A 22,189-nucleotide genomic window follows, 5' to 3' on the forward strand; every position below is an offset into this window, starting at 1 on the left:
AGTCGTTATATTGGAGCCGTTTGGACTTTGGAGTCAAAGCTGGGATCGATAGTTGCTGAGTCAAGATAGTTGGTTCCTGATTTATTGGCATTGCTAGTTTAATTCTGTTGAGTCTTTGTTTACCATTGTTGATTTTGGATCAGTCAAACAGCAAAAAAAACAAGGATTCAGTCGAATGTAATCGTATTATTTCAATAGCCAAATGCTTACAGAACTTAATCGAATGATTACAGATGTATTTTCGACCTGATTGTGAATTGAAAAGTGGATAAAAAAAACATGCATACTGGAATGTTTAAATAGAAAAAAAATAACAAACTTTGCAGATAACTAGGTCTTCATCTGCTCCTTTATTTCTGGACTTCTAACGTTCACAAATAGACACGTTCTTCTCCTGCTTACTTGGTCACCAAACACAACTGTTACTCCCCGAGAATTCAGTCAACATTAAACCAACACTCTCCCCCTCAATGTTGACATCTCCGTGCAGGTCTTTCACTCCGATACGACTCCTCATTTCAGCAAACTTCAAACTGGCCAACGGTTTTGTCAATGTGTCTGCTTTCTACAGATTACCGCTCACATGTTCAACACACACTTGTTCTCGTTCAACACACTCACGTATGAAGTGATGTTTGGTGTCGATATGTTTGCTTCTCCCATGAAAAACGGGGTTTTTCATTAGAGCAATCGCAGATTCGTTATCAACAAACAGTTTCACAATCTGAGCCTTTTCTTCCATTAGATCACTTATTAAATTCCTTAGCCACAACGCCTGATACGCCGCCGACGTGGCTGCCATGAATTCGGCTTCGCAGGAGCTTAAAGCAACTGTCTTTTGTTTCTGTGAACACCAACTGATCAGATTATTAGAGTAGTAAAATGCCATACTAGTCGTTCCTCTTTGGTCTTCAATATCAGTCCCATAGCTACTATCAGAATACCCAATTAGCTTTCCATTTCCACCACTTTCATACTTCAGCACGAAACCAACTATACCTCTAACATAGTATTTGTTTCACTGCTGCAAAATGGCTCTGTTTTGGGTTTTGCATAAATCTGCTCACAACCCCAACTGAATAACTAAGGTCCGGCCGGGTATGGATTAAGTACCGAAGACTGCCAATCAGCTTCCGATACAAGGTCGGGTCAACATCTTCTCCGTCTTCATCTTTAATTAATTGTAACTTAGGAACCATAGGAAAACTTGTGGCATTACAGTTAGACATACCTGCTACCTCGAGAATTTTCTTTGCATAAGCTTCTTGTCCTATTGATATACCGGTTTGGGACTGTTCTACTTCCATACCAAGATAATAGGACAACTTCCCCATGTCACTCATGTCAAAAATCAACTTCATCTTTCTTTTAAACTCTTGTATTCTTCTTTCACTTGATCCAGTCACAATCAAATCGTCTACACATACTCCAACAATAATAACAAAATCTGATTCATGCAGCTTGTAAGCAGCTGCTCGTGCACACTTTTGCTGAACCCGAGGTCCTTTAGGACCTGGTCCAAACGGGCATTCCAGGCCCTTGGGGCCAGCCTTAAACCATAGAGGGCTTTGTGCAGTCGATGCACATCTTCTCTTTTCCCTTGACTTCGAACCCAACCGGTTGTGTCACGTACACTTCTTCTTTTAACTCGCCATTAAGGAATGCAGACTTGACGTCTAGATGATGTACAAGCCACTTTTTTTTTGCTGCAATAGCCAAGAGAAATCTGATCGTTTCAAGGTGAGCAACCGGTGCGAAGGCTTCTTCAAAATCAACTCCTTTCTGTTGCACATAACCCTTTGCTACCAAACGCGCTTTGTGTTTTGTGACATGCCCACTAGCATCCTTCTCAACTTAAACACCCACTTTAACCCTATCACCTTGTGACCCTGTGGCAATTGGGTTAAAGACCAAGTGTTGTTTCTTATAATCGAATCAAGCTCAGTATTCATAGCTTGCACCCATTCTTTGTGTGTTGCAGCTTCATCGTATGATGTTGGTTCATCATCAGCCAACATTAATTCTCTATTGTATAGGCCCCGAACCTCTTCTTCATTCATTGGTATGGTATCTCGATATACACTGTTAATTGATCGAAACCCTTGATAGGGTGTGTGATCAAACGGTACAGTATTAACTGATGATTTTGGTCTAGTACTTCTTTGCAGATCTGCTTCATATTGATTTCCTGGTACACAAGACATAGGTGAGTTATTGTTTACCTGAACACTAGAGTTCGCTACATCATCATCTGACTGTTGTTGATGGCCCGCTTCATGTGGGCTATCAACATGCGTATGGACCCAACCAGTAATCGATCGCTCAACCTTAGGCTTCTCCCAAGCCTACTTCTTGTTTTCAACAAAAACGACATTACTGGCTACTACAATTCAATTCTTAACCGGATTCAACATCCGATAACCCTTCGTTCCATCTTCCACACCCAAATACACCATAGCCTACCCTCGATCATCTAACTTGGCAAGATGGGTTTTCATCTGCTTTACATAACCAACACAACCGAACACCCTTAAATGAGTGAGGTTCGGTTTGTGCCCTTTCCACAACTGGTACGGTGTCGTTTGTTTCACGGCTTTAGTTGTTATTCGATTAAGAATGTACACCGAATGTACTACCCGCTTCACCCCATAATGTCTCCGGTACACACATTGACTTCAATAAGGACCTGGTCATCTCTACAATTGTTCGGTTTCGACGCTCCACTACCCCGTTTTGTTCAGGGGTATACGGAGCCATCAACTGCCTCTTTATGCCTTCAGTCCTGCAGAACTCGTTAAACGATCGTGAGGTGAACTCACCTCCACGGTCAGTTCGCAACATCTTTACCTTATACTTGCTTTCTTTCTCCACCTCGGCCTTAAAACACTTAAATTGCTGAAACGCTTGGTCTTTGGTTTCAATTATATAGACCCACATATATCGTGTGAAATCATCAACAATTAACATAAAATACCGATTACCTCCTGCAGTTTGTGGAGTGATCGGTCCACACAAATCTGCATATACTAAACCCAACGGTTCAGTCGCTCTCCACTTTGCTTCTTTTGGAACCGGTTTAGTGATTTGCTTCGCCACCAAGCACCCTTCACAGACCCGTGTCGGGTGAGCAATCCGTGGCATACCGACCACCAGCTCATTCCGAGCCATCGACTCCAAAATTGCAAAGTTCGCATGGCCCATCCGTGCATGCCACAACCAAGCTTCATTATCCAAGTGAACACCTAAGCACACCGGTTTAGTCACCTTCAACGTGATCTTGTACAACCTGTTCACCGATCTTTGGATCTTCATTATAAACCTCTCATGATCATTATATAACTTTAGTGTGTTACCGTGCATATGAACATCATACCCTTCCTCAGTTAACTGTCCCAAACTAAGGATATTACTTTTAAGAGCCGGAATGTAATACACATCAGGTATGAGTATGTGTTCACCGGTTTTACTTTCAAACACTAACGGGCCCTTTCCTTCTATCTGAACCGTAGACCCATCTCCAAACCGTACTTTGCTTGTTATGTTGTAATCTAGTTCAGCAATTGCTTGCACCATTATCAGCATACCACACATCTTTGTTGTCACCGGCTCTCGGAATTACTCGATCTTCATTCAATAGAACCATAGAAGTCGTGTCTTCACCATGTAAAATCAAGTAAAGAGCCGGTTCGTCTTCATTTGCTTGAGCCAGATTCGCTTCTTCCCTCTTTTCTATTGGTTCTTTACACTCGGACGCGTAGTGCCCGAGCTCATGGCAATTGAAACATTCAATATGCCGTTTATCCTTGTTCCTCGACCCGTTTCCGTGATCTTGGTTTTCCGCGTGTCCGCCACGGTTACCCCTACCGCGACCACGTCCCCGAAAACCATTCCGACCACCCCGGTCAGATTTTCCTCGTCCAGCCGACTTCTGACTCGTGTACTGTTGACTTTTGCCTTGCCCTTTTGAGATTGTTGACTTTCTGTTTTTGTGAATAACAGACTGTTTTCACTTGCGTGATGCTTCTGACGAAGTTTTACCCTATCTTCATAGGCCTTCAAATGAGCAATTGCTTCTTCAAATGGCATGGTCTCAACATCAGAACTTTGCTCAATCGAAGCAACCAGGTTTATGAATCTCTCTGGGACCGTGTCAAACAGTTTTCGAACCAATTCTTCATCTTCCAACGTTGCTCCAACACTATTACATTTCGAAACCATACTCGATAATTTCCCCACATACTCATCAATAGAATCTCCATCCTTCATCTGCAACCCTTCAAACTCACTTTTCAGAATCCGCAACCGCACTTTCTGAACTCGTTCAGCACCCACATACTGGGATTTTAACGAGTCCCAAACTTCTCTGGCCGTCTTCTTCTTCGCCACCTGCGAAAGAATTTATTCAGGAATTGCCTGAAAGATGAATGCTCGAGCCTGCTTGATCTTTCTTTCATCCACAACCACTCCGGTTGGTGGCTCGATGGCATCCCACAACCTGTGGGCATCCATGATAGCTTCCATCTTGATGGACCAGGTATTATAGTTTGTAGCTGTGAGAATTGGGTATTGGAAAGGAACATAATTTTCTTTAGAGGAATTAGGGTTTGTAACAACTTCCATGGTGTTGAAACGTGGAAATTTTGGCATAAAATTGGATCAGAACTTGGATGATCTGTTACCAAATGTTGGTTTTGGATCAGACAAACAGCAAAAAAAACAAGGATTCAGTCGATGTAATCGTATTATTTCAATAGCCAAATGCTTACAGAACTTAATCGAATGATTACAGATGTATTTTCGACCTGATTGTGAATTGAAAAGTGGATAAAAAAACATGCATACTGGAATGTTTAAATAGAAAAAAAATAACAAACTTTGCAGAATCTGCTCCTTTATTTCTGGACTTCACAAATAGACACGTTCTTCTCCTGCTTACTTGGTCACCAAACACAACTGTTACTCCCCGAGAATTCAGTCAACATTAAACCAACAACCATTTCACTTTTTCCTTCTATTATGTAATGCGGTTCATGGTTTTACAGACTTCTGTTGGGCTGATCTTAAAAAAGTCAGCCTTAAGTTTAAATATTTTTTTGGTTAAACCTGTCAAACCATAAAAAGTCAGCCTTAAGTTTAAACTGTCATTTTTTAAATATCAAACTTTGTTTATTACATAGATACAACTGTTGAACAGTTCGGTGTATATAGGAGATGGTGAGAATGTACCACTAAATTCATGGCTGGGGCATGATGTAGAAATGACTAGCATCCGTTGAAGGCTAAGGCTGTGATTGATATGGGCTCAGAAAGATATGTTCTTTGTATTGTTTTTGGGTCTGTTATTACAATCTCTTTTTGTTGAGAAACATCATTTCCACAAGTTGAGGTTTGCTTGGTGGGAAATTTTGTTATAGTATACGGAATCGGAAAGTTTAGTCACATGACTGAATTGGATCCCAACTTTTGACATACTGTTCAATTATTGACAACATAAATTACTTATTATTTTTTTTTGTTAAAACAATCATGTTCATTGGATTACATCGAAACAGAAGGCAAGCGGGCAACAAGCTGCGCCGCTACCCCTTTTCAATTATTTGACTTTTTGTGACATAACAAGCAGCCAAATCACATAAATTTGATGGCATAAAGACAATATAAGAGTTTAAACGTTAAAATGCATAGTTGTGCCAAGTGTCTGAAACTGAAAGTGTGTTAAGACATTGAAATAAAACATAAAAGATGCACTATGATAATAAACTGATATGCCCAAGGCACATTATTAATTGATGTAGCTAGTATGTTATGATTCAAGTCGGGTCATATCCAATAATAAGCTAGACAAACACCAATAATATTTGTTTATATATGATATGATCATAACAAATAAATATTAACACTTAAGTTATTTAGAAAGGGATTTCTAAATACAATGTACTTGTGAAATAAATAAATCATATGGATGATTTATATTTTGAGAGATAGCATTCCATAATGTTACTTAAGATGGTTAAGTAAAAATATGTGAATAATGGTTACCAAACATGTCACCTATAATGTTTTATAACATAATTGGAAAGTTATAAAATAAAAATAATAATAATAACAACCATGAAGGAAGGGGCCGGCCACCCCCCTCTCTTTGTCTTCATATTATTTTATTATTATTACAAGTTAGTGGGTGTATGCATAGTTTTTGATTGGTGCCTTGGGTGGTGCTATATTTGAAAGACTTCTTTGTTTCTTTCCATTATCAATCTCTCACAACTTTCATACATACAACACAAGAGAAGAAAAATCCTCTCTTCTCTTTTCTCTCTTGGACGGCCAAGAGTAAGAACACAAGTACAAGACAACACAATAGAGGATAAATCCTCTACGCACTCTCCCTTTCTTCCTCTCTTTGGACGGCCAAGGAAAAAGGAACCAAGGAGTGTTGTCAACTGAAAATCCTAGCTACAAGTGGTGTTTGTTGGAAAGCTTGGGGTATGCTTTGAGGAGCTTCATATTCAAGTTCTTGCCTTCTTCATCATCATCTCCTTCCTCTTCCTTGGATTTGAATGGTAGCTTTAACATGTATGGACTTATAGTGTCATGCGTGTGTTTGATAATATGTATTTCGTATTTGGATCTGGGCTTGGGTTTTGCATGTGTAAAATTGGTTTTAGACATATGAAATTAACAAGATTTAAAACTTATTTCCGCTGCATTTTTGGTAAAATTAGGATTTTATCACTTTAATAATCTTGTTAAAACCCAACATAAACTAGTCAAGTAATAAAACCAAAGAAACCAAAGCGAACGAATCGAAAACAACCAAAACGAAAGGGATTTCAAAAACCAAAAACTGAAAATTCTGTTTGAACCCAAAAATGGGGCACCTTACTCAAAGTGGTGAAAATAACTGGTTAATTAGATTATCATATTTCTAACCTGTTTTATATTTTTGTTTTCACAATAAAATTAGATGTCTATAATTCTATATTTTTAGTTTAAGGAGGAAATCAAGTGTGAAACAAGGGGAGTGATGTAAGACACATGTCAAATTCCTTTATTATTTAAAACGTCCGTAAATTTTTCATACGACATTTAAAAAAATTACCATGATAACGCGTGTTTTTTTTATCTTACCATACTGCTATATAAAAATAAAAAAATTAATGGTTTTTACAAATTGTGTTTTATCTTGTGTTATACAATTGTGATTTTTATTGTGTTTTTCCATTGTGTTTTTTACATTGTGTTTTTTCATAGTGTTTTCCATTGTGCTTTTTCTGGCGACTTTTCCAACGAATTTCGGGCGAAACTTTCTGGCAAAAGTTGCCGGCGACTTTTCCGGCCAAAAAATTCCAACGACTTTTCCGGCCAAAAATTCCGACAATTTTTCCGGGTAGGTGGTGGCGATGGGTGACAGTTGTGGTGGCGATGGAGTGGTGGTGGTTATAGGAGATGAGTGAAGACATATGTGGGTTTTTGAAATTAAATTTAGTGGGTTTTAAGATTAAATTAAGTGGGTTTTAAGATTAAAGTATTACACCAAAATGCCCTCCTTCCTATCTTTCCTATGAAAATCAAACTTCTTATTTGAACCTAACCTTAAATAATGAATATATTTATTAAAAAGTAGTTATTGTATATAAGGGTAAAACAATTAATCTCGCTAAATTACGATTAACAAATTATAGTTATGTAGGTCCCAACGTGGGTGGATCTAACAACTATTCTTGGATCAACCAAACTCAGTGCTAGTGGAATATCACACCGGGTCACCTTTGGTCTTGGATCTTGATGTTAATTTCGGATGAGTGAGTGTGAGAGTGAGAGCAAGATAGAACAAGAGAATAACAATTTGACAAAAAGCTTCTTTCTCTCATAGCATGCTTCTCTATTTATAGAGAAGCATGCATGAGAAGTATTTTCATTTCATATGCCCAATGGGCTCATTTACAATGGTCTTGGGCCCAAATACATACAAAAATAACATAATAAGCCCAAAACATAACTATTACATAAAATTTAAATACAAAAGACTTAGACATACAAAACGGGACCTAATAATCTCCCTTTAGTCTTTAGTATTGGAAACCGTTGATATTATACTCCAAGAATTCTTCATCAGAAAGTGGAAGTTCAATAAGTCTCTTGACAAACTTGTTGAATGCTTCAACTATCGATTATTTTTGAGCACAGGTTTTTCTGGTCCAAGTGTATCTTGTCTTTACCACGAACAAATTTCCTTGGTTAACAATAATTGTAGTTTTACCAATATTTGCAGGTTCCTTAATTTTCTTTCTTCCCCGTAAAGGAAATAGGGTAATAAAGTGGTATGCTATATGTATATGCATGTTAGAACTTCTTCTAACAACCTATGCATTCTGTTATCATTTCCAATTGGACGATCCATTAATACAACTAGTAGAGGACTATAAATGGATCAATTTTTTTGATTTCCGTTGGAAATTAGGAATAGATGGGCTGTCTATAGGACCCGTTTGTGTGACGTCCAATGTCCTCGACGGTGCCCAAGGGTGAGTTGTAGAGCTTTAGAATGCCTTCCTTGTGAAGACCCATCAGCTCGTGCTCGTCAAATATACGAATGTCGTGCATATTCCTGCAGTGTATGACGGCTTCACCCGTGTTGTTGTCAAATTCCCAGCCAATAAAGTCTCGGAGCGTGTTTGGAATATAGGGATCACCATGATAAATAATGTGACTGTCTTTTGGCGCCCTATACCTCCACATAACTCGCGGCTGTCTGGTGACTGGATCAATCTATCTTGGGTTCTTGAACTTCCGACCCTTATTCACTTCAAAATCTTTATACCCCACTTTCGACTGATGGTGCAGATGATTGGTGACCCAACCTTCCAACATGTCATCATACTCCCCCGTAACCAAAGCTTTTCAAAGATAGTTGATATCAAGTTCTGGTAGCGTACTTAGCTCTTTATGGGTGAGGTAGATGAGATCTATGCTGTATCTTCGAATAGCCAAACTACTATTCTCCGGATTGTATTTTGCATATACAATCAATGAATCATCATGACAGGGGTAGTTGAGGATGTGAGTACCGGCACGACTTGTCATGAGATGTGTCTTCCGTTTCTTCTTTTGTGTGGCTTGTGACAAGTCGGCGGCTGACTGGATCAGTGACAGGTGCATCAGAAGCTGCTTGAACTTGAACATGAGGTGTATCTGGATTCGGCGAGTAGTTGATGTAGTCGTCGTCTACTGCCTCCTCCGTATTTTGCGTTATGAGTGACTCCAATGTTTTCCCAGCTTCAATAAAATCATCCATCACACCTGCAATATTACATGCAGGAAACAACTTATTATATATGTCTTCGATTTTGGAGTCGTCCTGCCTCACCTTGCCTGCAGACGCAGCTGGATCATCGTGAGGCCCTTGATCCTCTGGAGGTGATTGAGTGTGACCTCCACCTCCATTGCCTTCAGCTGCGCCAGCTCCAGAGTCTCCACCATCTCCTCCGTCACCATCTCCGTCATTATCATCCTCATTGAAACTGTCGTGGATATTATCATCCACGTCATCATCTTCTTCGTCGTCCTCATCATCACTCTCATCTTCATCATCATCATTATTTCCATCACCACCTTGTCCACCAGCTTAGGGTTAAGGTTGTTCAACATGAGACATTCCCAAGCTGGTACCAACGACACTAGCTGCCTGGCCGACTTGCGGTGCAACCTAACCCACAGTCGCCTCTCCTTCTGATCCACCAACCTGCTCATCTCACACAGCCACACTTGGACCTGTGGTAGGTTGGGATCCATTAATCTGTGCAACGGTGGCAGACTTCCTCCATGTTCCAAAAACTGAGTCAAGACGGGCCTCGAGCGTGGCAAAATCATCATCACGCATACCAATAAGCTCAGAGGCCGCCTTGTATCTCTCCGTGATCTCCTCGTTTATTTTCAACTGAACCGCATTCAGACGATCCTGCTTAGCTATCTTTGCTTGAATAGCCTCTATGTCGGTTCTGAACTGTGTGTTTTCATTAATGAGCGTACCGAGAGAGGCACCCGATGCAGAAGGTCCTTCAAGTATTGACACACGGGATTTGGTAGCCTCCTTCTCAATATCCCATTTAGTCACTGTGTCATCAATCTTCTTGAATAAACGTTCTTCAAGGATATTGGCAGTAGGAAGGTTCCTTTCAAGTCTCCACTCTATTAGCCACACTTAAATGTTCATCCCTCAAATTGGCGTTCCCCGAAACTTCATGGTTCAAGAGCTCTTGTTGATTCTGAATTCGACCTTGTAGTTGGTTGATCAAGGATCGTTGATTGTCTATCAAAACATAATGCAGCTCTCTCTGCTTCTCTAGGATCTCAACCCTTGTCACCAACTTCGCCTTCTCCTTGGCCTCTCCATCTTCTTCTTCTTTTGATTCTTTATGTACTCGAGTAGCACCAACTCTCGTTCAGCCCTTTTCGCGATTGATTCCTCCAGGGCGATGATCCTATCGAGGATAGGATCAGCGTACACTGGAGGTGTCGAAGACTTTCCTTTGGCTATGGGTTCAGGTGAGAGGATTGTAGATGGAGGAGTGTCAGAGAGGATGGGTGGTGATGTTGTTTGGAATGGAAGGGTAATGGATCGAGTAGGTAGTGGTGAGGTTGTAGAGGTAGGTGGTGTTGAGAAAAGTGGTGTGTAGGCTCTAGGTTCTAAGGTTGATGATGGCGGTTGTGTTGGTGAGAGGAAATAAAAGTTTGGCTCCATAGGCTTGTAGATTTGATTGGTGAGTTGAAGACAGGTGAGGTGAATAGTGAGGTGATTAAGGGTTTGGTTTATGTTGGTTGTTCGGGTGGTGTGGCTGTTTGTGGTTGTGATTGAGGTGGGGAAGGTGGTAGGTTTTCTAAGAATGATGGCATTGATTGGTCTTGTTGTGTGGGTGAGGGTTCAGGTGAGGGGTCTGGTGAGTCATGGAACATGGTTTTGGTTGGTTTGGATTTGGCTTTGATTCTGGTTTTGGGTTTCTTGTACACAGGAATCTTAATCTTGGCTACGTCTAGGTCTCTAGGGTTTTGGCTAATGTTTTGGGTGAAACTACTTGTGGGTCAGGTGTAGAGGAGGGCTTACCTTTTGTAGAAAGCTTGACAACGAGATTGGAAGACTTCTGGGAGTCCGCAAGCTTCTTCAAATGCTTCAGAACCTCTAATTTCCCCGCTTTCTTCATCAGATTCATCCCCGACAGGCTAGGTCTCCTCAAACAATCCAAATTTTGTTCCTGGTCTCTCTCCTTGATACTGGTGACCCTTGCCCTTAGTACTCAACATGAGCCCGAACACTGACTGCTTGATTGCATTGACATGGTAAGGCTCGGGCAATGACTTCTTATCCTTAGCCTTCTTCTGAGCTGGCCTGGGCACCTTGGGAATCATATCATCAAGCAACAACTACACGAATCTGGGATACATGAACCAGGTTGACTCATTAGTTGTGTTCGCCAACATGCACAAGAACAACATTCGGGAATAATTGAACTTTTCCCGATGTGTTAGTGCATACATAACCCGTACCCAATCTGCTCGCATGCTATCAAATCCTCCCCTCAAATCTGACAAACAGTGAATCACGATATGAAACAGGAATCTCCAATATGGTGGCAGATGTTTCTTCTCCAAGCTCTTCCATTCTGTATCATATCCCATACTCGTCACAAATTCACTCAGCTTAGCCCTGTCACCTTTCTCATACACATAATCTGGCTCATCCTTAATCTTCAATGCACGCCTGATGTCTCCTTCTGTAATCTTCAATGACTTTCCTGCCGCCATTGTATTGATCGAAAGAACGTCCTCTGCAGGTTTAGCAAATGCCCAGAATTCTATAACCCATTTAGAGTAGATGGCAGGGTTAGCAGAAATGGCATACTCAAGGGGTGACTGCCTTAGCCCCTTGATCATTGATGTGAACACCTTTTCCTTCTTATCTTTTGGCTCCTCGAGAGGACAATACAAATTATGTGTCTGAAATCAAAACTTAGGATCATGAGAATCATCATTTATAACTTAAACTAACATAAGATAGACTATATATAAAACTTTAAATATGTATAAAGTACTTAATTTAATTAGTTACTTATAGTTAATTAATTATATACAACTAAGTTTTAATAAGTTAAAAAGTTGATTTAAGTTTAATTAACAATTAATAAATCCAGTATATAGTCAGTTAGTATGTCCATAAAGTCCAAAGGGTAAAACAGTCCATATGTCATAGAACAGTTCAGAAGCATATCAGTTCAAGGTCTCTGAAAATTTTGCTAAGTGTGAAATTTTCGCTTAAGAATTTCGCATGGGCTTTTAATTGGCTTCGCATGGCTTATGCGAAGCGAAGTTAACATTCCATTCGCTTCGCATGGCTGTGCGAAGTGAACAGGAAATGGATTCGCATTGCAAGGTCATGCGAAGCGAAACGGATTTTGAACTCGCTTCGCATGAGCCATGTGAAGCGAACCAGAAATGGGTTTCGCATCACATGGTTGTGCGAAGCGAATAAGAGACATACTTCGCATCGCATGGTTATGCGAAGCGAAGTAGAATTTTTTATTCGCTTCGCATGATTCATGCGAAGCGAAAAACCTTCCCTTTGCAAAATATCTCCAATGCGAAATCTTTTACTTAGCCCCTTTTGATCCCTTTTGCTTTCCAGGTGGTCGCCTAGACCCGAATTGAAGATCTGGAAACTTTGGGATCTTGACCCTTTCTTTTACTCCTTCAATCATACTATGAACTGTTTGAACAAAACCTAGATCTACAATCTGTACAAAATAAACCAAAAGCTAAGATCTAATGATGATTCTTATGATCTATTGTCCTAACGATGTTTGCTCGATGTGACAACAACAACAAATTTCAAGATCTACCACTAGATCTAGCCGACGGTTCATATGAACCATCGTTAGATCTGAAAGAAACCCATAAAGAAGAAGATGGAGTGTTGATGATGTTATACCGAAGGTGTGGGTTCCATCATGTAGATCAAAGTGTGATTATGAGGTTGGATTGTTGTGAAATTGAAGAAAGGATTAGGGTTTGGAAGATAAGATAGAAAGAGAAAGTGAGAGAGTATTTGGTAAAGTGTTTGATGAATGGTTAATGATATTTTAGGTGGCCCTTATATATAGGGTCAGCCTATCTCGCGATAAGGTTAAAACATCGCGAGTATTCATCGAAAATTCACTCTCAGTCCTCGTTCTTTAAAATTGTTTACGAACTCAAACCCCAAAAATATTTAATCACCGAATCCAAGCACTTAATTATTTTTCAAAATTTTCTTTTGTCGGTCCGTGACTGTTAAAATTTGCAAAAACGATCTCTTTGACAAAGTGAAACAAAAGTAAATTACAACTTAAATAAAAGTAAAGTAAAATAAAATTAAAAATAAAATAAAATAAAAATAAAATAAAATAATAATAAAAAAATAAAAATAAAAATAAAATAAATTTAAAAATCAAAATTAAAAATAAAACATAAAATATTAAAATACCAAAGTAAATAATATTTTAGAAAATAAAAACAAAACAAAATAAAATAAAATAAAATAAAAACAAAAATAAAAATATTGAATTAATTTACATAATTCTTTTCATTGATTAATTAATCAATTTATAAGAACAATCGCAACATGGAATCATATTGATTTGCAAAGCTCTAGATCGCGTTTCCATTTTGATGTTATTGTGATACAAGTTCATCATTGATTGTAGATATCGTCCATCTGTTTAACTTGACAAGTGTTTTGATGTTAACGTGATACAATCAAGGTTCAGTTAGGCACGGAACTTGTGTGGTCCCCACTTAATCAGACATGTTACTGATTCCATTATATCTCGGGCCTAGTTTGTGTTAACATATCACCTCAACTTGACTAAAACCTTTCTTATTTGATCACAGTAATCTTATTAGCACATTGGACACTTTTACTTTGTACACTTGACTCTTTGTACAGTTGACTCGATCTAGAAAGATTAAAATAAAGCAGAAGTTCAGGCTATAACAATCAATCAGGTCGGATAATATCATATTATCGCGCAAAGAAAGTCCAAGGCTTGAACAAAAGAAATAAAATAAAACAAAGCAGAAAATTCAGGGCCTTAACAATTAGGTCGGATAATACCATATTATCGCGCAGGAGAAAGTCCAAGGCTTGAATCAAAATAAATGAAGAAAAAAAGCAGAAGTTAAAATTCTTAGAACTGACTCTTTTTCTTGATTTTTTTTTCTTTTCTGACTCTTTTGTTTTTCTTTTTCTTGCTTTTCTTGACACTTTTCTAGACTCAATAAAAATTAAAAATTGACATTGACACATATTTTCATAAGACTACTGTGATCAGGTAAAGAGAGGCTTGGGTATGACATGTGTAATTACATTTGAACCTTCATGGATATGACTTTAACGGAATCATGCAACAGCATCATAAGTGTATAGCCACTAGCACCGGCAAGAGTTTAGGTTTATATCACCCAACACTTACTTGTTTGTCAAGCCTATCTATACATCTATGAGTGACCTTGTGGCCTTTTGATATACTCTTTTCATGCGCTAGTATCATTACATGCCAATGTACTATCACTTTCCACATGGTCGGATCAAATTCTCAATTGAAAATTTTAAATATCCGACTCCCTCTAAACGGGACAATTCTTTTTGAATTTTCTGAAATTTTTCTTAAATAGGAGTAAAGATGAAATTAATATTACTAGTAGGTATGGCCGCGCGTTGCGGCGGGGATGCAATGAGGATTTGATCGGTATGATGAAGTCTAGACCGTTTTAACATAAGATTCATTACAATTTACAAATGAGCGCGCCTCTTTCGAGTGGTAATATTACAATAAACAATCCAACAATCTACTACTAACATGTCTTAACATTCAGTATATACAAAACAAATGTTGTGTTACTTTCATTTAAACATATCATTGCACCTGTAATTGTATAGATTCATCGGTATTGAGGTCTTGCATAATCCGGGGCAGTGACTGGCAACTCCATTCGATATTTCTGAACTGTTTATTCAAGGCTTCATCTAAACATAGAATTGCCTTGAAACTGCGCAAAAAATTTTGGATTCAGATCGAGCACAAAAAGAGCGGCTACCATATGGAAGAATATATGTTATAACACAAAAACTCCATACATTGGCATATTTACTTTCTCGGACCACTCGAATATATCTATGTACACCTGATCAGCTCCCAGTTCTTCACCCTTGGCTCCGGCTGCGACTCTAATAACATCTTCAATCAACTGGAAATTACCCATAATATCCACGTGGACCCCACTCTGTGTGCGCCGGCCCTCAAGAATGTTAGCTGGAGGGTTGTGATCGTATTCCCGAACATACGTTTTGATTCCCGAAGGATTGAATCGGGTTTTCCCACGCCAACCTGTTGCACACATCTAACCCGCGCTCAATGCTGGTACGGTTTCATCACCATCAACTGTATAAACCCCATCTTTTAAGCAACCGTCCTCGTTTTTATCCTTTGCTGACGTGTCAATTTGGAATGGTATGTAGCATTCAGCTAAGGTTGTGAGTTTATAAACATATCCTCTTTCAGTTGGGATACCAACTCCATACATTGATTAAATCTCCATGTCTGGACCGTTTGGTAACCTGAAAATGGATATTATTGCTAAATAGTAAAGGGCAAAAAGGTCATTTTGTAAACGGTACATAACAAAGATATGTTACAAAGATTCTTACTTTGTCTGCAATGGATTAGACCAATATTTGTAATGTTTGTATTTTGGGTCATCCAAGTTATCAACAATACCATATGAGAAATGAGCAGCATCGCGTTCCATCATTTTTGGAGCAACAAACTCAAGCAAATCCACAATGTCGCTAGTTGTATAAACCTTGTACTCTGCAATAGCCTTAATTCCACCAAATCCCATGTCATGGTATTCGGTCCAAACATCTCGACATGTATTGTTTGCGACATTGTTACCCTTCACATCACCCTAAACATCAACACTTACTTTAGAACACATTATTGGTTCTGAAACTGCAGTAATACGATATGGTTGTTTGAATAAACTAATACTAAAAATCATACCCTGAATTCTATTTTCTCGATCTCTGAAGATGGTGCCTCTGCTGCATCTCTCCCAAACGATATTATGCTTCCATAATTTGCATGTGTTGCTTCAATTTCCGACTCACTTTTGGTGGAAGATTCAGTGTCATTTTTTGAATGTTCTCTTACTTGGACTATACCCGTCTTTGGGTGACCAATCAAGACCTCCCCAAATGGTTCCCCCACCTTTCGATATCATAGACATGGTTGAATCCCACGTGTGGCTCATTCACATTACATGCTGTAATGTTTGAATCTGAAATAAATCCGAGTCCAACAAACCCGGTGCAAGAGCCCTGCAAATAAGTTGCATACAAGTAGTACTAAATGTTAAATTGTTAATATAAACCCAACCAATGTATTAATTGCTAAAGTTTAACGAAAAACCTAAGTACCTGACTGATGCAATATCTTTGGCTTCAGCAGAGAAAAGCCCGGATACAGCTTTTGGGAAACCTAAAAACGGTCCACCAATATTCATCACCGCCTTCATATGTTTAGCACACCAATCTGGTCCACCTCCACCACTCATTAGAGCCGGTGCTTCAACCCATTTCATGAAATGCAGGAAGTAGATAACACCCATTGAATGCGGGATAATAACTGCCTTTCTACCGCCATTTGTAGCAACCATTAGTTTTATATTGCTCTTTATCCGACTCAATGTTTGATCTCTTACCTGCACACAACAAAATAACCCATTTCAGTTTTGACCTGGCCCATCCATCTTGCCACCTGGTTAAGCAGAAACAAAACCTATCTTTGTGTTTTGAAATGAGAGTCTCCAGTCATATGTAGCCATGTACATATTTTTCTCTTAGTAACCAACACGGGCCAAGTTAGCAATCAAAACAGCCAAACAAAATATCCTGGGGCGAAGTAGTCCCTGGTGGATCCATCCCTGTTTTGTTTTCTTAAATAGGAGTAAAGATAAAATTAATATTATATATAAAATAAAATCTTTTTGTTAAGTCAAATGACTTGATTTTGGTTTTTCTTAAAGTAAATTTTAAATTCTCTTTGGTGAGTTAAAGTTAACTCATTTTCTCCCTCTAAAATTATGACATATTTGAAAAATATTTACAATTTAAAATAAAAGATAAAATTACTCAAAAGAAATCATGCCCAAGGAGTAAGAATAGAAGGCTCATTTATGAGCAAGTACGTACGGGATTAGTTATAGACGAGTGTTACGTCGCGTATAAATAAAGAATGTGATTTAAATATAATACAAAAATTTAATTAAAAGAAAGAAATGTTAGATCTCACTCAGCGTGTAGCTGACTTTTAGTATGCATGCAGGTATTAGTGGTGACGTGGCAAGCTTGAGGCGCATACGAGGCTATCCGTATTGAAAAATAGTTAGAGAATATGATCATTATGTAAAAATTTAAATTTCCGCTGCGATTTGTATAGACTTCCGCTGTAACAAACTGAGTTTATGAATAAATCCAACACCGAATGTAAGGCTACAGGGATCGGGGCCTTACAACTGATCATTTGTTTGAATAAAATATTTAGACATGTAGTCTTTCCATTTATTTACAAATCATGTGCTGAGTTTTCTCTTCATGAAGAAACATCTATTGATAGGTTTCTTCTTCAAGAAGAAACATTGAAAGACTATAACCTTTGTACATAAAATCCTTACGTTTCTTAGTTACGAAGAAAACTATATCTCTTGCATTTAATGTTTCTTAATTGTGAAGAAACTATTTCTGACTATATCTTTTTGTATGTAAAAGCTTATGTTTCTTAATCATGAAGAAACATATTTAGCTATAACCTTTGTATGTATAAAGCCTTTTGTAAACATAATTATGATCAAGGTTTGGGCTATACCCCTGACTATGGTCTAAGCCATTATAATAATAAAATAATAACTTAAGCAGATCCCCAACCTTATACGGGTATTCGGAGTTTATATGCCTAAGCTTGTACGAGCAACACTTCTACTCTCTATCGCGTATTGAGGCTTAAACCTTCGGAACCTTAGGGCTTGGCACGTATTACGAGAACCGGAACGCAAAACGATACTAAATGTGTGAATGTGAGGTGGTTTCGGTGTGAGTTGGAATGTGCTGTGAACCCACCTATTTATAGTAGATTTTGGGTTTCTTCGCGTCATGTGAAGGTCCGTTCGTGTTGCGCGAACCGACCTTAGGTTTGCTGAGTCATCGGTAGGTTTGCCACGTGTGGCCATGTGTCCACACGTGTCACGCATGCAGACTGTTACTTCGCGTCGTGCTAAGGAATACTTCAAGTAGCGCGAAGCCGTACCATGTCGGTTTAGGTGTCGTCTTTCGCATAGTGCGAAGTCCTTGAAGCCTAATCCTTCGCGTTGCGCGAAGGAAGAAATTTCACATTTTCATTTTCAGTCCTTGTACTATCCAAAAATACTAAATTGGACCTTATGTGGCCCGCGGCGATGCGAGCGTGCGCCATCAAAACGCCACATTACGCCATTCGCCTGTGTCCCGGCGCGTGCGCGCGGGTGCTTCGCACCCTCCGTTAGGACTATGGAGAGTGGTTAGCCACATAAGAATATTACTATGGAAATTCTCTTCCTTATAAAAAGCTTTCATTTCTTTTCTTCTTTCCATGTGGGATGAAAGTTATCTTTTCTATTTATACCCATGTGGAATGCTTTTACTTTCTTCCATCTTTGCATGTGTGATGGATTTTCTTACTTCCTTAACATGAGATGCTTATTTTTTTTATCTCATTTTTTTCATGACTTATCTTAATAAATAATTTTAATCCCTTATCTTTCAAAGTTGACATCTTTAGCCCAAAATAATTATAGGATTTTCCGGGATGTTACATTGTCCATTGCTGATTTCATTACTAGGCTGAAATCCGATAACAATTTATTAGATTGTTTAATTTTTAATGAACTTGTTTAGGTTTTTAGAATCTTATTGGAGTTTCTTATCAACTATTTTCAGCTTAATTCACTAACAATAGTTTTAAAAAAACCTTATACATGCATTAATTATATCTTAAAAAAAATCGTGCCCTTATCCAAACTGTGCCCCAGATGCCGACCAAGCCATTTAAGAGGTCTAACACGATTCTGCATATGGGTTTAACATGTAACTATCATATAATCTTGGTATAGTATCCTATTTCTTTATTTGGTAACCTAATTTTTACCACTATATATAGTTTAAATCCATTATAACCCAATATGTAGCCCATTGGACATTTGGGCCCTTGGGTTTAGCATAAAGGTGGTAACCTCCTTTATATATACATAATCTTGGTTTCTCCGCCTTCATTGTTCTTTGCCATTTCCGCGGCGACCTACCCACACACTTTTTTATACGACAGGTATACGTTCCACCTTGGGTGATGCCTTATTTGTTTGAATGCTTCCTCTTTGTCTGTTAATTTATCTTCCACAGATTTCTTAATTAAAATATTTTGACCTTGTTTTCTTTGAAATTTAGGGTTACAAAATCTTGTTTAGTTGTTACAAATTCAATTTAACTTCTTACCAATTCCAATTATAGATCAAATGTTTTATCCCCAAATTTGATTATTTTGCCTAAATTTGGTTTAACATAGTCTAATGAGATTTGAGTTTGCACTCTTAGTTTATTTAGCATGACTAATTGGTTTTATATGTGATAAATTTGCAAAATTAGCTATTGTGTTTCACAAGTTAACGCTTTTAAAAATTGCATTCATACATAAAACAACGTAATTGTTTTCATACAGAGTAACAACAAACTTTGGAAAAGACGCTTATTTTCTTTTGTTTTTTTGGTAAGGGTGATTAGAAGCTAATATTCCTGATTCGATTGACTGAATTTCTAACTAGAACGTTCATAGAGATTATCTTTATGTTTTTATGGATACAAAGAAAAACTGCACAAACATAGCAGATTTAAGAAAAAAATGTTTTATTTTATGTTGATTTATAATACTGTTATTGGTAAACATATGACTTGAGATTGTCCCCTTACTAATTCAGTGAGATCTAATTGTTTTGATTTGGTGTATCAACAACTATATTTGCAATTATATTTGGTAAATTTGCAAATCTTGCTTATTGCATGAAAAACTCTAATTATTACATACATAGTAGCTTGTTGTTGAAAACTATTTAAAATAATGGTATACATATAAATTTTATGTTTTGGGTGATTTGAAGTTACTATTTATGATTTAGCTGACTGAATTTCCTTCAACTATGACGTTGGTGTATGTTACTTTTCTATTATGTGTCATGGATATATTGAAAGATGCAAAGATAAGCCCCCCCCCCCCCCCCCCCCCCTGTTGGGAATAATCTTGATTGGGTCCCGAGTTACAGGCCATGGATTTGAATTCTGGCTAAAGAATGCGTGTTTGCAGAGTTGTATTTGATTACATGTTTTTTTTTGTTTGATTAGAACATGGGTTAGTTTAATTATAATGGTTAGTGGGTAGGTTGTTTTCCGTTTCTTTAGGTACATGTTTTTTTCACTTTATTTATGTAAGTTTGATGAATAAAATGAATGTGCAAGACATTAAGGTAGTGAACCAAATCGTCTTGTAAACAAGTTTTATCTTGTATATGAGTGTGTAACTGGGTTTGAGAGAGTTGGCTATATTGGACACTTGGAAATATCTTTTTAAGCATCCTCCTAAATACAACTAGAAACTAGAATGATAATACAAATGTGTGTGTATTTTGCAGGTTTTTATGCTGCTTTGTGAAAGGCGGTGGATGCATGCTTGCTTTGTTGCATGCATATGTGATGCAGTTTTGCTCTCATTATGTTCAAGAAGTTCATCGATTGTATCATCAAAATCTAATGATACACCAAATTGTTTTTCGGCTTCCTCCTGGTAATTCTATAACTCTTTACCCTTGTCTTTAACCTCCAAAAACACGTGTGCACATGAAAATAACAACCATACATAGTAAAAATCTTACCAATAACAAAGCTATTAGCAGAGTCTGGAAGGGTGAGATGTAGGCAAACTGTACCTGTATTCTAAACAATAGAGATGTTGCTTTCAGAGAGACCCGAGCTTGAAGACCATATGTATGAGGCCCAATAAACGTGATACACAATTCAAACACTAGACCTCTAGCTAGTAGGGAAAAAACCAGATAAGTATAATAAATAAAATGGCAGTAGTATTAATAACATCCATAATACTAAGTAGATGAATAAAAATAGTGATAAAAGTATAATGGACCGTATATCTAAAACCCTGAGATACATATGCAACCAAAAGCTATATTTCCCCTAAAAGCCTTTTAACTTTAGTTCTCCTTCTCCAAGAATTCCTATCCTTAATCATGTCCTCATAAAGATGCCCGTCTAGCAAATCATGTCTAATCCTTTCATCCCAAGTCAACATATGCACATGAAAGCCCATAGTTATTATTAGATTTTGGGATTGGGCAAAGACGGATTTCGTTGGTGTTTGTTGTGAACGTGTGCAAAGTGGGTTAATATGTTAAGAGTAAACAAACTAAACATGAATATTAATAAATTACAAATGTACAGGCTATTTGTAGCCTTTGGTAGAGACAATTACAATGGTTAAAGGTGCGTTAGCTAGGAGGCACAACCTTTCAACAATCTGGCCGGTAATTAAAAAACTTCCCTACCGACTTATTTACTAAACCTAGGATAACATAATAATGTTTTGTGACATAAATACCTAGATTATAATATAAGTTTTTATTGTTGCAACCCTTTTATGATGACATGATTTAAACGGGCCAACAGTTATTGCATGTTAAGATCAATATAAAGAAAAAATAACCTATTTTGACAATCACATGTTATATTCTTAGACTGAGTGCTGTAGTTATGGTTGGGGCGCCACCCATGTCTCTCGCAAATGCTAACAACTGTTAGATCAAGATCGCCATCCGGTAGGTAAGTTTTTAGTGGCACATAATCATACCGCAACACCTTACACCTATGGTTCTATGCCACTGAAAACTTACCTACCGAATGGCGATATTGATCTAACAATTGTTAGCATTCCTCACTTGAATCGTATAGTTTGTGAGCGGGTATCTGCTAATCGAGATGCTCTCTGTGGGCGGGTAATAACACTCT

The 22,189-nt window shown here is 38.0% G+C and overlaps 1 pseudogene; it reads right to left on the reverse strand.

Moving 5' to 3' along the window:
- Window positions 1-11,220: 11,220 nt before the first annotated feature.
- On the reverse strand, window positions 11,221-18,318 carry LOC143584852 (phospholipid:diacylglycerol acyltransferase 1-like; annotated as a pseudogene).
- Window positions 18,319-22,189: the final 3,871 nt, after the last annotated feature.

The sequence above is a fragment of the Bidens hawaiensis genome, unplaced genomic scaffold, assembly GCF_021521415.1.
Source record: "Bidens hawaiensis isolate Kalapana, Puna unplaced genomic scaffold, B.hawaiensis_p1.1 tig00033477_1, whole genome shotgun sequence".
Lineage (NCBI taxonomy): Eukaryota > Viridiplantae > Streptophyta > Magnoliopsida > Asterales > Asteraceae > Bidens > Bidens hawaiensis.